The sequence below is a fragment of the Eleutherodactylus coqui genome, chromosome 2, assembly GCF_035609145.1.
Source record: "Eleutherodactylus coqui strain aEleCoq1 chromosome 2, aEleCoq1.hap1, whole genome shotgun sequence".
Lineage (NCBI taxonomy): Eukaryota > Metazoa > Chordata > Amphibia > Anura > Eleutherodactylidae > Eleutherodactylus > Eleutherodactylus coqui.
Genome location: NC_089838.1, coordinates 202,848,128 through 202,864,067, shown reverse-complemented (window position 1 = coordinate 202,864,067; position 15,940 = coordinate 202,848,128). Strand labels below are relative to the sequence as shown.

General features: G+C 46.3%; 1 protein-coding gene across 1 annotated transcript in view; it reads right to left on the bottom strand.

Moving 5' to 3' along the window:
- The window catches only part of LOC136612119 (uncharacterized), a 44,950-nt gene that overhangs the window by 12,214 nt on the left and 16,796 nt on the right, over positions 1–15,940 (bottom strand). The gene's annotated exons all lie outside the window — the stretch shown is intronic.

Genomic DNA, 15,940 nt, shown 5'->3' with positions numbered 1-15,940 from the left:
AAAGTTCAGTATAAAAGTAGTTACTTATATATGTTCTGGAGAGCGATCTAATGGTACATGGACCAGAAGATAGTATTAACTCCGCTGATATGAACTAATACACAATCAATTGTATTGGATGCGATGTTGCCCCAATTTATTAGTGTAATAATTCTAAAGAGAAATACAGTAACTACTTGATGTAGGGTGCAGAGGCTCCATTCAGATGGACTACAACAATCCGTAAGGTAAGTAAAGAAGTTTCCTCAATAGGGTGAAAACTCTTATGGAGATTATACTCAATTATAGCGCACTCCTGTGTGCTTGATATGGAGGTGTTTTATATATAACTATTGTGACTCGACGCGTTTCTCCGCAAGATGATAGCGGTTCATCAGGAGTATTGAGTTTGTGATGAACTGGTTCGTTAGTTCATTAAGAGTATAACGTATGTGCTGAAGTGGTTCGTTGAAAAACTGAGCTCAACCATTTGTAATTGGGATATATACAGAGACCGGTCTGTTCTAAAAAATATATATCCTATGTCAGTATATGTGTCCTAGGGCTAGAGTATGTCAGCTTTGAAATAGGTAGCCAACATGCATTAGCCCGGACCAGATTCAAATTCTTTGAGTACTTGATCACGTATTTGCTACTAGGTATGATCACAAAAGTGAAATGAGGAGAAAAGCCTCTAAAGTAGACTTTGTCTATGAGATATTTAGACAGAGCCCGTATTTCGGTTAGAGTCTTAAGATTAGTATGTAGCCAATCAAGCCTCAAGGTGAGTAAAATGTATGAGCCAGAAGGAAAGTTAAAGCCCGAGAAGCCAATGCGATGAACATGGATTGCTGACAAAAAGCATTCCAAATGGCTAGGGCTTTTCAACACTGTGCTCCACAGGTGGGAGTGCAGTGCTCACAGCTCAAGGTAGATGCTCCTTTTATACTATGTTTCTTGTGCTCATACATTAAGCTGCAAAACAACCCTTATGGACCTTATGGACCATTTATCTCTATGTCCTGGGTCAGTACAAAAGCTAAATTGAGCTCATTTAAGTCTAGTTCATTTGGTGTGCTCCTAGTAGTTTGTCAGTGTTCATTGAAGATCCTTTAACATCTACCTTGAGCTGTGAGCACTGCACTCCCACCTGTGGAGCACAGTGTTGAAAAGCCCTAGCCATTTGGAATGCTTTTTGTCAGCAATCCATGTTCATCGCATTGGCTTCTCGGGCTTTAACTTTCCTTCTGGCTCATACATTTTACTCACCTTGAGGCTTGATTGGCTACATACTAATCTTAAGACTCTAACCGAAATACGGGCTCTGTCTAAATATCTCATAGACAAAGTCTACTTTAGAGGCTTTTCTCCTCATTTCACTTCTGTGATCATACCTAGTAGCAAATACGTGATCAAGTACTCAAAGAATTTGAATCTGGTCCGGGCTAATGCATGTTGGCTACCTATTTCAAAGCTGACATACTCTAGCCCTAGGACACATATACTGACATAGGATATATATTTTTTAGAACAGACCGGTCTCTGTATATATCCCACTTACAAATGGTTGAGCTCAGTTTTTCAACGAACCACTTCAGCACATACGTTATACTCTTAATGAACTAACAAACCAGTTCATCACAAACTCAATACTCCTGATGAACCGCTATCATCTTGCGGAGAAACGCGTCGAGTCACAATAGTTATATATAAAACACCTCCATATCAAGCACACAGGAGTGCGCTATAATTGAGTATAATCTCCATAAGAGTTTTCACCCTATTGAGGAAACTTCTTTACTTACCTTACGGATTGTTGTAGTCCATCTGAATGGAGCCTCTGCACCCTACATCAAGTAGTTACTGTATTTCTCTTTAGAATTATTACACTAATAAATTGGGGCAACATCGCATCCAATACAATTGATTGTGTAATAGTTCACATCAGCGGAGTTAATACTATCTTCTGGTCCATGTACCATTAGATCGCTCTCCAGAACGTATATAAGTAACTACTTTTATACTGAACTTTAAGAACGACAGAGTTCCATTGGCTAATATTCAAGTGATGGACTGCCTCTTTGTTCAGAAACATAGTTTTTAGAACTATCATTGAGTGAAAATACACACATACAACCTTAGCTTCAATAGCAAAACGTGGTTTTGTGTCATTACACTCTTTGCATCAATTCCTATCCGGAGGGATTTTTGGAAACGTATTTTTGTTTGTCGCCCACTAGTGTCTCTTATTTTAACACGTTAATAAAGTTTACATGTTTTAATCCTAACTGTGAAGGGCATTTCTATAGCAAAGATATTTTGGGATTTCTCTGCCTCTGTGAATAAAAAAAGGAAAGAAATAGAGGAAATAAAAGGTAGTGACAGTGAACAGTTAGGGAGACTCATGCAGGTGTAAGAGAGAAGAGGTTGCAGTCAGTCATGTCGGAGAGGAGGTACGCGTACAGAAGCAAGTCAGCAGTGCAACGGTTTCTCCCAAGGTCAAGTGTGGTGTATACCTGTTCCCTTTGCATCCCACAGCAGAAGGAAGGAGAAGCTTTCTGAGGTGGGCCTTCTACTAACAGTGAGTCATAGCTACCCAGTGAACTCAAAGCCAGAATTAGCCTTACAGCCACTTTGCCCTCTGATTCATCTACACTTCACTAAACTCAAATCAATCCTTCAGCTAGATCAACTAGTGGGGAAATTGTCTGTTAAGTCAGTTCAGTAAAGGAAAGGAGAGAGTGTCAAAGTCAGGTCCTAATCAACTTAAAGGTTACTGTATTTCTCATCGTGTTCAATTGCCTGCCTACTACTGCATCTGCATGTACCTGTTCAAAGTACCTTTGTGGAAAATTGTGAATTCAATTATACTGCATAATACCAAAGTCAGTAAATCTGTGTACTCCCAGATTACTAATATAATATACTACTGGACTCGACTTATTTATTTTATCGTCATTTCACCAAAATATAGAAATTTTTGATAAGATATATATTTCCATCTGTTTACTTTATTCTGGGCGCACATTTGAAAAACTTTCGGGTTTTTTTCAACCATTTAGGAGATGTACATATTTAACATTGATTAATTATTAACATTTTGAGGAACACTTTATTTTCCTGCACCAACCAAGATTGCAAAGGCTCATAGGTGTCAGAGTGATAGTTATTCTAACAAATGACCCAATTTTAAAAACTACACCCCTTAATGTATTCACTGAGGGGTGTCATGAGTATTTTGACCCCGCAGTTTCTTTTCAGAAACTAATGCAATTTAGTGGAGAAAAAATAAATTTCATATTTTTGCAAATATGTCATTTTAAAAACAGGATTTTTTTCTATAATGCACAAGAAAATAAGGATTTGCACCCAAAATGGATACCCCCGTTCGTCCTGTGTTCATAAAAATACCCATTGTGGCTCTAATCTTTTGTCCGTATGTACAACGGGGCTCAAACCGAAAGGAGCAGACGGTGGCTTTCAGCTCAGACATTTTGCTTGAAGGCGTTTTAGGCCCCTTTACACACTTGTAGAGCCCTTGAGCAGCCAAAACGATAGAGAACCCCCACAAATTACCCCATTTTGAAAACTAGACCCCTTAATGAATTCATCTAGGGGTGTACTGTGTACTTTGACCCCCCTGTTTCTGAATGAATCGAAGCAAAGCAGAAGGAAAAAATTACAATTTTCGTTTTTATGGCAATTGTGTCATTTTAAAAAAGGGTTTTTTTGTACAGCACACATATGAATGAAGACTTTCACCCCGAAATGAATACCCCCTTTTGTCCCGTGTTCAGATATATACCAATTGTGGCCATAATCTTCTGTCTGGTTGCACAACGGAACCCAAACTGAACTGAGCATCAAACTTTAACTGACTTAACTTTTACTTGATCGCCATTATTCATTGAATAACGGCGATCACGTGTCCGGAGACCGCTCACTGTGGCCCTTGGTTACTGCTCCAAGCTCCCTGCTACCTTTAGTAGCCAGGAGCAAGGAGATTTTTAATTTACTGTGCCCTCCCCATTTTGACTTGTCATAACTCCTTTTACGAGTACTCTTCTATATATATAAAGACGAAAGCCCTCACTGACACACTCACTGACTCACTCACTGACTGACTGACTCGCCAAAAGTTCTCCAACTTCCCGATGTCGTAGAAACATGAAATTTGGCACACGCATAGATTATCTCCAAAATAGGAAAAGTAATTGGGTCCCAACTCGATTATTCAATTCTAGCGCAAAAGAATTGGTGTCAAAATTTTACGTACGTAATCTAAATCTGTCACTTTCCAATGTCATAGAAACTTAAAATTTGGCCCGAGCATTGATTATGTCATAAATGGGAAAAGTTAATGGGTCCCAACACCATTATTCAATTCTATGCGCAAAATAATTAGCGTCCAAATTTTACGTACGGAATCTAATTATCTCACTTTCCGGTGTCATAGAAACGTGAAATTTGGCACGAGCATTGATTATGTCATAAGTAGGAAAAGTTCGTAGGTCCCAACTCGATTATTCAATTCTAGCGCAAAAGAATTGGCGTCGAAATTTTATGTGCGGAATGTAATTTCTTCACTTTCCGGTGTCATAGAAACAGGAAATTTGGCACGAGCATTGATTGTGTCATAAATAGGAAAAGCTAATGGGTCCCAACTTGATTATTCAATTCTATGCGCAAAAGAATTGGCGTCGAAATTTTACGTGCGGAATGTAATTTTTTCACTTTCCGGTGTCATAGAAACGGGAAATTTGACACGAGCATTGATTATGTCATAAATAGGAAAAGCTAATGGGTCCCAACTCGATTATTCAATACTAGCGCAAAAGAATTGGCGTCGAAATTTTACGTGCGGAATGTAATTTTTTCACTTTCCGGTCTCATAGAAACGGGAAATTTGGCACAAGCATTGATTATGTCATAAATAGGAAATGCTAATAGGTCCCAACTTGATTATTCAATTCTATGCGCAAAAGAATCAGCGTCCAAATTTTACGTACGGAATCTAATTTTCTCACTTTCCGGTGTCATAGAAACGTGAAATTTGCCCCGAGCATTGATTATGTCATAAATAGGAAAAGCCAATGGGTCCCAACTCCATTATTCAATTCCATGCGCAAAAGAATTAGCGTCCAAATTTTACGTGCGGAATGTAATTTTCTCACTTTCCGGTGTCATAGAAACAGGAAATTTGGCACGAGCATTGATTATGTCATAAATAGGAAAAGCTAATGGGTCCCAACTCCATTATTCAATTCTATGCGCAAAAGAATTAGCGTCCAAATTTTACGTACATAATCTAAATCTCTCACTTCCCAATGTGATAGAAACATGAAATTTGGCACGGGCATTGATTATGTCATACATAGGAAAAGTTAATAGGTCCCAACTCGATTATTCAATTCTAGCGCAAAAGAATTGGCATCGAAATTTTACGTGCGGAATGTAATTTTTTCACTTTCCAATGTCATAGAAACGGGAAATTTGGCACGAGCATTGATTATGTCAGAAATAGGAAAAGCTAATGGGTCCCAACTCGATTATTCAATTCTATGCGCAAAAGAATTAGCGTCCAAATTTTACGTACGGAATGTAATTTTTTCACTTTCTGGTGTCATAGAAACGGGAAATTTGGCAGGAGCATTGATTATGTCATAAGTAGGAAAAGCTAATGGGTCCCAACTCGAATATTCAATTCTATGCGCAAAAGAATTAGCGTCCAAATTTTACGTGTGTAATGTAATTTTTTCACTTTCCGGTGTCATAGAAACGGGAAATTTGGCACGAGCATTGATTATGTCATAAATAGGAAAAGCGAATGGGTCCCAACTCCATTATTCAATTCTAAGCGCAAAAGAATTAGTGTCCAAATTTTATGTACGTAATCAAATTCTCTCACTTCCTGATGTCATTTTATATAAAGGAAACGTCGCATGGTTACCTCCCCGTGGTGTTTCCTGGGTAACGCAGAGAACTATGGAAAATGGTGAACATATGTTTTTCCTCGGTATCTCTAAAGTAACCACGACTTCATAAGATTTTCCGTGTGAACACCAGATAAATACCAGTACCAAATTAACTTGGGCGAAGCCGGGTATATCAGCTAGTTTTTTCATATATCTCTGGATTACGGGATGATTTGTAGTTTCCATTGATGCAATTTAAGGCTATATGTGACTTTTGATTATGTTTTATTGTGTTTTTTGGCATCTAGATGACCAAAAAGCAGAAATTCTGGAAATGTTTTTTTTGCTTGTTTTTTTTTCTACGGCATGCACTGTATGGTTTAAATAATATGGAAACTTTATTCATTGGGTCAGTATCATTATGGCATACAAAATTTATATTTTTTCTTAATTTCTTTTGCTTATTTTGTGCAGTAAAAACCTCTTAACGCTCCCGGATATACAGGGTCAATTCTGCTCCATACAATGCGGGTGCCAGCTGTTTCTTACAACTGACACATATATGCAACCATATACGCACAGGCATTCAAGTAAAGGTAATGATCTCACCTATGTAGCAGGTTATCTCAGCTCCCGTCTTATATTTCTTGCTGTGTCCTCTTTTCAGCATGAAGAAAGCAGTCTCTCATCCATACCGCTCGATCCTAGGCGGTTTCTTGACACATGTGCATTTAAATGATAGGAGCTTGGTTGCATAGAAATAAAAGCTTTCTTCTATTTATTCAGTATGTGCCCATAATGACAAGAAAAATACAACCGTCCTGAGTCTCAGGACGGTTGTATTTTTCTTGTCATTATGGGCACATACTGAATAAATAGAAGAAAGCTTTTATCTCTATTAGAGATGAGCGAGCACCAAAATGCTCGGGTGCTCGTTACTCGGGATGAAAATTTCGCGATGCTCAAGGGTTCGTTTCGAATAACGAACCCCATTGAAGTCAATGGGCGACTCGAGCATTTTTGTATATCGCCGATGCTTGCTAAGGTTTACATTTGTGAAAATCTGGGCAATTCAAGAAAGTGATGGGAACGACATAGCAACGGATAGGGAAGGCAAGGGGCTACATGTTGGGCTGCATCTCAAGTTCCCAGGTCCCACTATTAAGCCACAATAGCGGCGAGAGTGCCCCCCCCCCTTCCAACAATTTTTACTTCTGAAAAGCCCTCATTAGCAATGCATACCTTAGCTAAGCACCACACTACCTCCAACAAAGCACAATCACTGCCTGCATGACACTCCGCTGCCACTTCTCCTGGGTTACATGCTGCCCAACTCCCCCCACACGACCCAGTGTCCATAGCACACACCACCCTCATGTCTATTTATAAGTGCGTCTGCCATGAGGAGGAACCACAGGCACACACTGCAGACGGTTGGCACGGCTAGGCAGCGACCCTCTTTAAAAGGGGCGGGGCGATAGCCCACAATGCTGTACAAAAGCAATGAGAAATCCAATCCTGTGCCACCTCCATCAGGAGCTGCACACGTGGGCATAGCAATGGGGAACCTATGTGCCACACACTATTCATTCTGTCAAGGTGTCTGCATGCCCCAGTCAGACCGTGTTTTTTTATACATAGTCACAGGCAGGTACAACTCCGCAATAGGAATTCCGTGTGCACCCACAGCATGGGTGGCTCCCTGGAACCCACCGGCGGTACATAAATATATCCCATTGCAGTGCCCAGCACAGCTGATGTAATGTCATGTTAAATGCAGGTGGGCTTCGGCTCACACTGCATGCCACAGTCAGACTGGGGTTCTTTAGAAGTAGACACATGCAGTTACAACTCCCTGTGGACCCACAGCATGGGTGGCTCCCTGGAACCCACCGGCGGTACATAAATATATCCCATTGCATTGCCCATCACAGCTGAGGTAATGTCATATTAAATGCAGGTGGGCTTCGGCCCACACTGCATGCCTCAGTCAGACTGGGGTTCTTTAGAAGTGGACACATGCAGTTACAACTCCGTGTGGACCGACAGCATGGGTGGGTGCCAGGAAGCCACCGGTGGTACATAAATATATCCCATTGCATTGCCCATCACAGCTGAGGTAATGTCATGTTAAATGCAGGTGGGCTTCGGCCCACACTGCATGCCGGGGTTTTTAATACATAGACACTGGCAGGTACAAATCCCTAATGTGAAGTCCCTGTGGACACACAGCATGGGTGGCTCCCTGGAACCCACCGCCGGTACATAAATATATCCCATTGCATTGCCCATCACAGCTGAGGTAATGTCATGTTTAATGCAGATGGGCTTCGGCCCACACTGCATGCCCCAGTCAGACTGGGGTTCTTTAAAAGTGGACACATGCAGTTACAACTCCGTGTGGACCGACAGCATGGGTGGGTGCCAGGAAGCCACCGGCGGTACATAAATATATCCCATTGCATTGCCCTGCACAGCTGAGGTAACGTCCGATTAAATACAGGTGGGCTTTGGCCCACAATGCATGCCCCAGTCAGACCGGGGTTTTTAATACATAGACACAGGCAGGTACAACTCCCTAATGTGAGGTCCGTGTGGACCGACAGCATGGGTGGCTGCCTGGAACCCACTGGCGGTACAAAAAAATATCCCATTGCAGTGCCCTGGACAGCAGAGCTAACGTCTGATTAAATACAGGTGGGCTTCAGCCCAAACTGCATGCCCCAGTCAGGTTCAAGTTTTTTATAAGTTAACACAGGCACGTACATCTCCCTAATGGGAAGTCCATGTGGACCGACAGCATGGGTGGGTCCCAGGAAGCCACCGGCGGTACATAAATATATCCCATTGCAGTGCCCAGCACAGCTGATGTAACGTCAGCTTTAATGCAGGTGGGCAAAAAATTAATTGGATTACACTGTAGGCGAGGGCCCAAAAAAATTGGTGTACCAACAGTACTAATGTACCTCAGAAAAATTGCCCATGCCCAACCAAGAGGGCAGGTGAAACCCATTAATCGCTTTGGTTAATGTGGCTTAATTTGTAACTAGGCCTGGAGGCAGCCCAGTTAAACTAAAAATTGGTTCAGGTGCAAGTTTCAACGCTTTAATGAGCATTGAAACGTATAAAAAATGTTTACAAAAATTATTCGACTGAGCCTTGTGGGCCTAAGAAAAATTGCCCGTTCGGCGTGATTACGTGAGGTTTCAGGAGGAGGAGCAGGAGGAGGAGGATGAATAGAATACACAGACTGATGAAGCTAAAAGGTCCCCGTTTTTGATGGTGATAGAGAACGATGCTGCCATCTGCGGGTGCAGCCTACGTATTCTTTAGGTATCGCTGCTGTCCGCTGGTGGAGAAGAGAAGTCTGGGGAAATCCAGGCTTTGTTCATCATGATGAGTGTAAGCTTGTCGGCACTGTCGGTTGACAGGCGCGTACGCTTATCCGTGATGATTCCCCCAGCCGCACTAAACACCCTCTCTGATAAGACGCTAGCTGCAGGACAAGCAAGCACCTCCAGGGCATACAGCGCTAGTTCAGGCCACGTGTCCAGCTTCGACACCCAGTAGTTTGTAGGGGGCAGAGGCGTCACGGAGGACGATCGTGCGATCGGCTACGTACTCCCTCACCATCCTTTTACAGCGCTCCCGCCGACTCAGCCTTGACTGGGGAGCGGTGATACAGTCTTGCTGGGCAGCCAGAAAGCTGTCAAAGGCCTTAGAGAGTGTTCCCCTGACTGTGCTGTACATGCTGCCTGATCTCCGCGCCTCCCCTGCTACCTGGCCCTCGGAACTGCGCCTTCTGCCACGTGTACAGCTTCGACACCCAGTAGTTTGTAGGGGGCAGAGGCGTCACGGAGGACGATCGTGCGATCGGCTACGTACTCCCTCACCATCCTTTTACAGCGCTCCCGCCGACTCAGCCTTGACTGGGGAGCGGTGATACAGTCTTGCTGGGCAGCCAGAAAGCTGTCAAAGGCCTTAGAGAGTGTTCCCCTGACTGTGCTGTACATGCTGCCTGATCTCCGCGCCTCCCCTGCTACCTGGCCCTCGGAACTGCGCCTTCTGCCACTAGCGCTGTCGGATGGGAATTTTACCAATAGTTTGTCCGCCAGGGTCCTATGGTATAGCATCACTCTCGAACCCCTTTCCTCTTCGGGTATGAGAGTGGAAAGGTTCTTCTTATACCGTGGGTCGAGCTGTGTGTACACCCAGTAATCCGTAGTGGCCAGAATGCGTGTAACGCGAGGGTCACGAGAAAGGCATCCTAACATGAAGTCAGCCATGTGTGCCAGGGTACCTGTACGCAACACATGGCTGTCCTCACTAGGAAGATCACTTTCGGGATCCTCCTCCTCCTCCTCCTCCTCAGGCCATACACATTGAAAGGATGACAGGCAAGCAGCATGGGTACCATCAGCAGTGGGCCAAGCTGTCTCCTCCCCCTCCTCATGCTCCTCCTCCTCCTCCTCCTCAACGCGCTGAGATATAGACAGGAGGGTGCTCTGACTATCCAGCGACATACTGTCTTCCCCCGCCTCCGTTTCCGAGCACAAAGCATCTGCATTTATGCTTTGCAGGGAACTTCTCAAGAGGCATAGCAGAGGAATGGTGACGCTAATGATTGCAGCATCGCCGCTCACCATCTGGGTAGACTCCTCAAAGTTTCCAAAGACCTGGCAGATGTCTGCCAACCAGGCCCACTCTTCTGTAAAGAATTGAGGAGGCTGACTCCCACTGCGCCGCCCATGTTGGAGTTGGTATTCCACTATAGCTCTACGCTGCTCATAGAGCCTGGCCAACATGTGGAGCGTAGAGTTCCACCGTGTGGGCACGTCGCACAGCAGTCGGTGCACTGACAGATTAAACCGATGTTGCAAGGTGCGCAGGGTGGCAGCGTCCGTGTGGGACTTGCGGAAATGTGCGCAGAGCCGGCGCACCTTTCCGAGCAGGTCTGACAAGCGTGGGTAGCTTTTCAGAAAGCGCTGAACCACCAAATTAAAGACGTGGGCCAGGCATGGCACGTGCGTGAGGCTGCCGAGCTGCAGAGCCGCCACCAGGTTACGGCTGTTGTCATACACGACCATGCCCAGTTAGAGGCTCAGCGGCGCAAGCCAGCGGTCGGTCTGCTCTGTCAGACCCTGCAGCAGTTCGTGGGCCGTGTGCCTCTTCCCTCCTAAGCTGAGTAGTTTCAGCACGGCCTGCTGACGCTTGCCCACCGCTGTGCTGCCGTGCCGCGTGACACCGACTGCTGGCGACGTGCTGCTGTTGACACATCTTGATTGCGAGACAGAGGTTGCGTAGGAGGAGTAAGAGGAGGAGGGTGGTTTAGTGGAGGAAGCATACACCGCCGCAGATACCACTACCGAGCTGGGGCCCGCAATTCTGGGGGTGGGTAGGACGTGAGCGGTCCCAGGCTCTGACTCGGTCCCAGCCTCCACTAAATTCACCCAATGTGCCGTCAGGGAGATATAGTGGCCCTGCCAGCCTGTGCTTGTCCACGTGTCCGTTGTTAAGTGGACCTTGGCAGTAACCGCGTTGGTGAGGGCGCGTACAGTGTTGCGGGAGACGTGGTCGTGCAGGGCTGGGACGGCACATCGGGAAAAGTAGTGGCGACTGGGAACTGAGTAGCGTGGGGCCGCCGCCGCCATCATACCTTTGAAAGCCTCCGTTTCCACAACCCTATACGGCAGCATCTCCAGGCTGATAAATTTGGCTATGTGCACGTTTAATGCTTGAGCGTGCGGGTGCGTGGTGGCGTACTTGCGCTTGCGCTCCAACACTTGCGCTAGACGGCTGGACGGTGCGCTGAGAGACATTGGTGGATGGGGCCGAGGACAGCGGAGGTGAGGGTGTGGGTGCAGGCCAGGAGACGGCAGTGCCTGTGTCCTGAGAGGGGGGTTGGATCTCAGTGGCAGGTTGGGGCACAGGGGGAGAGGCAGCGGTGCAAACCGGAGGCGGTGAACGGCCTTCGTCCCACCATGTGGGGTGCTTGGCCATCATATGTCTGCGCATGCTGGTGGTGGTGAGGCTGGTGGTGGTGGCTCCCCGGCTGATCTTGGCACGACAAAGGTTGCACACCACTGTTCGTCGGTCGTCTCTGCACTCTCAGTAAAAAACTGCCTGACCTTTGAGCACCTCAGCCTCTGCAGGGTGGCATGGCGCGAGGGGGCGCTTTGGGAAACAGTTGGTGGATTATTCGGTCTGGCCCTGCCTCTACCCCTGGCCACCGCACTGCCTCTTCCAACCTGCCCTGCTGCTGCACTTGCCTCCCCCTCTGAAGACCTGTCCTCAGTAGGCGTAGTAAACCAGGTGGGGACAGTCACCTCATCGTCCTGCTGCTCTTCCTCCGAATCCTCTGTGCGCTCCTCCCTCGGACTTACTCCAATTACTACTACCTGAGTGATAGACAACTGTGTCTCATCGTCATCGTCCTCCTCACCCACTGAAAGCTCTTGAGACAGTTGCCGGAAGTCCCCAGCCTCATCCCCCGGACCCCGGGAACTTTCCAAAGGTTGGGCATCGGTCACGACAAACTCCTCCAGTGGGAGAGGATTCGGAACCATAGCTGCCCAATCTGGGCAGGGGCCCGAGAACAGTTCCTGGGAGTCTGCCTGCTCCTCAGAATGTGTCATTGTAATGGAGTGAGGAGGCTGGGAGGAAGGAGGAGCAGCAGCCAGAGGATTCAGAGTTGCAGCAGTGGACGGCGCAGAACTCTGGGTGGTCGATAGATTGCTGGATGCACTTTCTGCCATCCACGACAGGACCTGCTCACACTGCTCATTTTCTAATAAAGGTCTACCGCGTGGACCCATTAATTGTGAGATGAATGTGGGGATGCCAGAGACGTGCCTCTCTCCTAATCCCGCAGCAGTCGGCTGCGATACACCTGGATCAGGAGCTCGGCCTGTGCCCACACCCTGACTTGGGCCTCCGCGTCCTTGCCCACGTCCACGTCCTCTAGGCCTACCCCTCAGCATGGTGTATTACCAGTAGTGCAGAAACAGAACGCTGTAATTAAATGTGCCGCTTATTGGCCTGTGGTCGGAGGCTGACTTTGCTTACGGAACGCACAGCAGAGCCAGGAAAGATTTACACTCAGTACACGCAGTACACTCAGGACGGTCACAGGCAGCCCAAATAGAATGTTTTTTCCCAAATTTTTTGGGAAAAGCCCACTGCCTATATAGACAGTATACGTCTTTCACCTTTTTCACTGTCCCTGCCTCAGCACTACTGGCCTTATACTATGTAAAATTACTGCAGACTGTTTTCCTCTGGACAGGATGACAGCGGTGATGTAACGGGCAACGCAAAGCCAGGAAAGAATTTTGCGCAAGCCTGCTGTAACACTTAGCTGGCTGCGTATTAATTAGGACTACTACCCCCAGCAGAGACGCAGTACACTCAGGACGGTCACAGGCAGCCCAAATAGAATGTTTTTTCCCAAATTTTTTTGAAAAAGCCCACTGCCTATATAGACAGTATATGTCTTTCACCTTTTTCACTGTCCCTGCCTCAGCACTACTGGCCCTATACTATGTAAAATTACTGCAGACTGAGGACGCAATGCTCTGCACGGCCAATATACAAAAAAAAAAATGTGCAACACTGCAAAAAGCAGCCTCAACAGTACTGCACACGGTCAGATGTGGCCCTAAGAAGGACCGTTGGGGTTCTTGAAGCCTAAAATAACTCCTAACACTCTCCCTATAGCAACTCCAGCAAGACAGCACTTTCCCTGAACTATGTCAGAATGCATCTGTGGCGAGCCGCGGGAGGGGCCGATTTATATACTCGGGTGACACCTGATCTCGCCAGCCACTCACTGCAGGGGGGTGGTATAGGGCTTGAACGTCGCAGGGGGAAGTTGTAATGCCTTCCCTGTCTTTCTATTGGCCAGAAAAGCGCGCTAACGTCTCATAGATGAAAGTGAAAGTAACTTGAACATCGCGTGGTGCTCGTCTCTAGTAACGAGCATCTCGAACACGCTAATACTCGAACGCTAATACTCGAACGCTAATACTCAAGCTCGGACGAGTACGTTCGCTCATCTCTAATCTCTATGCATCCAAGCTCCTATCATTTAAATGCACATATACGCACAGGAATGGAGATACCCCAATGGAAGAGCAAGTACGGTTGTTTAGCGCAAACTCTGCCAATGGCAGGAATTCTGCCCACTGATGAGCCTTTTCGCTAGCAAACAACCGTAAATATTGTACTAAATCCTGGTTCTTCCGCTCAGTCAGACCATTAGTTTGCGGGTGGAATGCTGACGAGAAGAAAAGCGACGTCCCCAGGTTTCTACAGAAGGCTCGCCAAAATTGCGCAACAAACTTAACATCGCGATCAGATACAATGTTCTCGGGAACCCCATGTAGACAAATGATTTCTTTTACAAAAATCTTAGAAAATTCTATCGCAGAAGGTAGTTTCTTTAACGCCACAAAATGTGCCATCTTTGAGAAACGATCTACAACAACTAGGATAGTGGTGAACTTCTGAGACTCAAGTAGATCGGTGATAAAATCTACCAATAAATGCGATTACGGACGAAAAGGCACCGGTAACGGTCCCAGAGGCCCCTCCAGACGCCGACAACGACTTTTACTGTGTGCACAGACAGAGCATCCCTTAACAAAGTCGCGGATCTCCCGAGACATGCCTGGCCACCAGTAGTGTCTAGTACAAAGATCCAGAGTCCCCATAACCCCCGGATGCCCTATGAGAACAGATGAGTGAGACTCTTCAATGACTCTGAGACGCAAGGTCTCTGGCACAAACCATCTGCCCTCTGGCACCCCCGAGGGAGCATCCTGCTGACAATTTTGTAGCTGAGGAACGAGATCAGATTCTTCAGCTGCCAAGATACTCTTGGGAGCCACTGTCTCACTTTCTGGCGAACCAAAACTCCGTGAGAGGGTGCCTGCCTTCACGTTCTTGTCCCCTGGAATATATGTAACGACTAGGTTAAACCTGGCGAAAAACAGCGCTCACCTGGCCTGATGAGCTGTGAGTCTCTTAGCATTGGCGAGATATACCAAGTTTTTATGATCAGTATACATGGTAATAGGATGCCTTGCCCCCTCAAGATGGTGACGCCACTCTTCTAGAGACCACTTAATTGCCGATTACCCATGTCGCAGTTACGTTCCGCCAAACTGAACTTCCGCGAGAAGAACGCACATGGACTATACCCAGATCTCCCACTGACTTCCTGAGACAATACAGCCCCCGCCGCCACCTCAGATGCATCGACCTCAATGAAGAACGGTCACCGCGCGTTAGGCTGTACTAGCACCGGGGCAGCAGTAAACGCCCTTTTGAGACGACGAAAAGCCTCAAGGGCTTCTGGCGACCATGTTACCAAGTCGGCACCCTTCTTGGTAAGATCAGTCAGGGGTTGAGCAATAACAGAAACATTTTTAATGAATCTACGGTAGAAATTTGCGAAACCTGAAAAACGCTGGAGAGCTTTCAGGTAATCTGGTCTGACCCATTGGGAGATTGCTGCCACATTATCAGACTCCATTTTAATCTCCGTGGGTGAAATCACATAACCAAGGAAAGACACTTGTTTAGTACTAAAAATGCATTTCTCCAACTTGACAAAAAGTTAGTACTCACGCAATCGGGTCAGAACCAGCCTCAGGTGCCACACATGTGAATCTCAGTCTGGGGAGTACACCAGAAGGTCATCGAGATATATGACCACAAATACCCCCAGGAAGTCATGGAAGACCGTGTTCATAAATCCCTGGAACACCGTGGGGGCATTGCAAAGTCCGAAGGGCATGTCTAGACATTCAAAATGTCCGAACAAGGTGTTAAACGCGGTCTTCCACTCATCTCCCATTCGTATGCGAATTAAATTGTAAGCCCCCCTTAAGTCCAATTTGGAAAACCAGTGGGACCCTATCACCTGATTCAATAAATCAAGAATCAGGGGCAAGGAGCACTGGTTCTTCACTGTAATTTTATTCAAGGCCCGATAATCCACACAAGGCCTCAATGTCCCATCCTTCTTCTCTACAAAGAAGAGA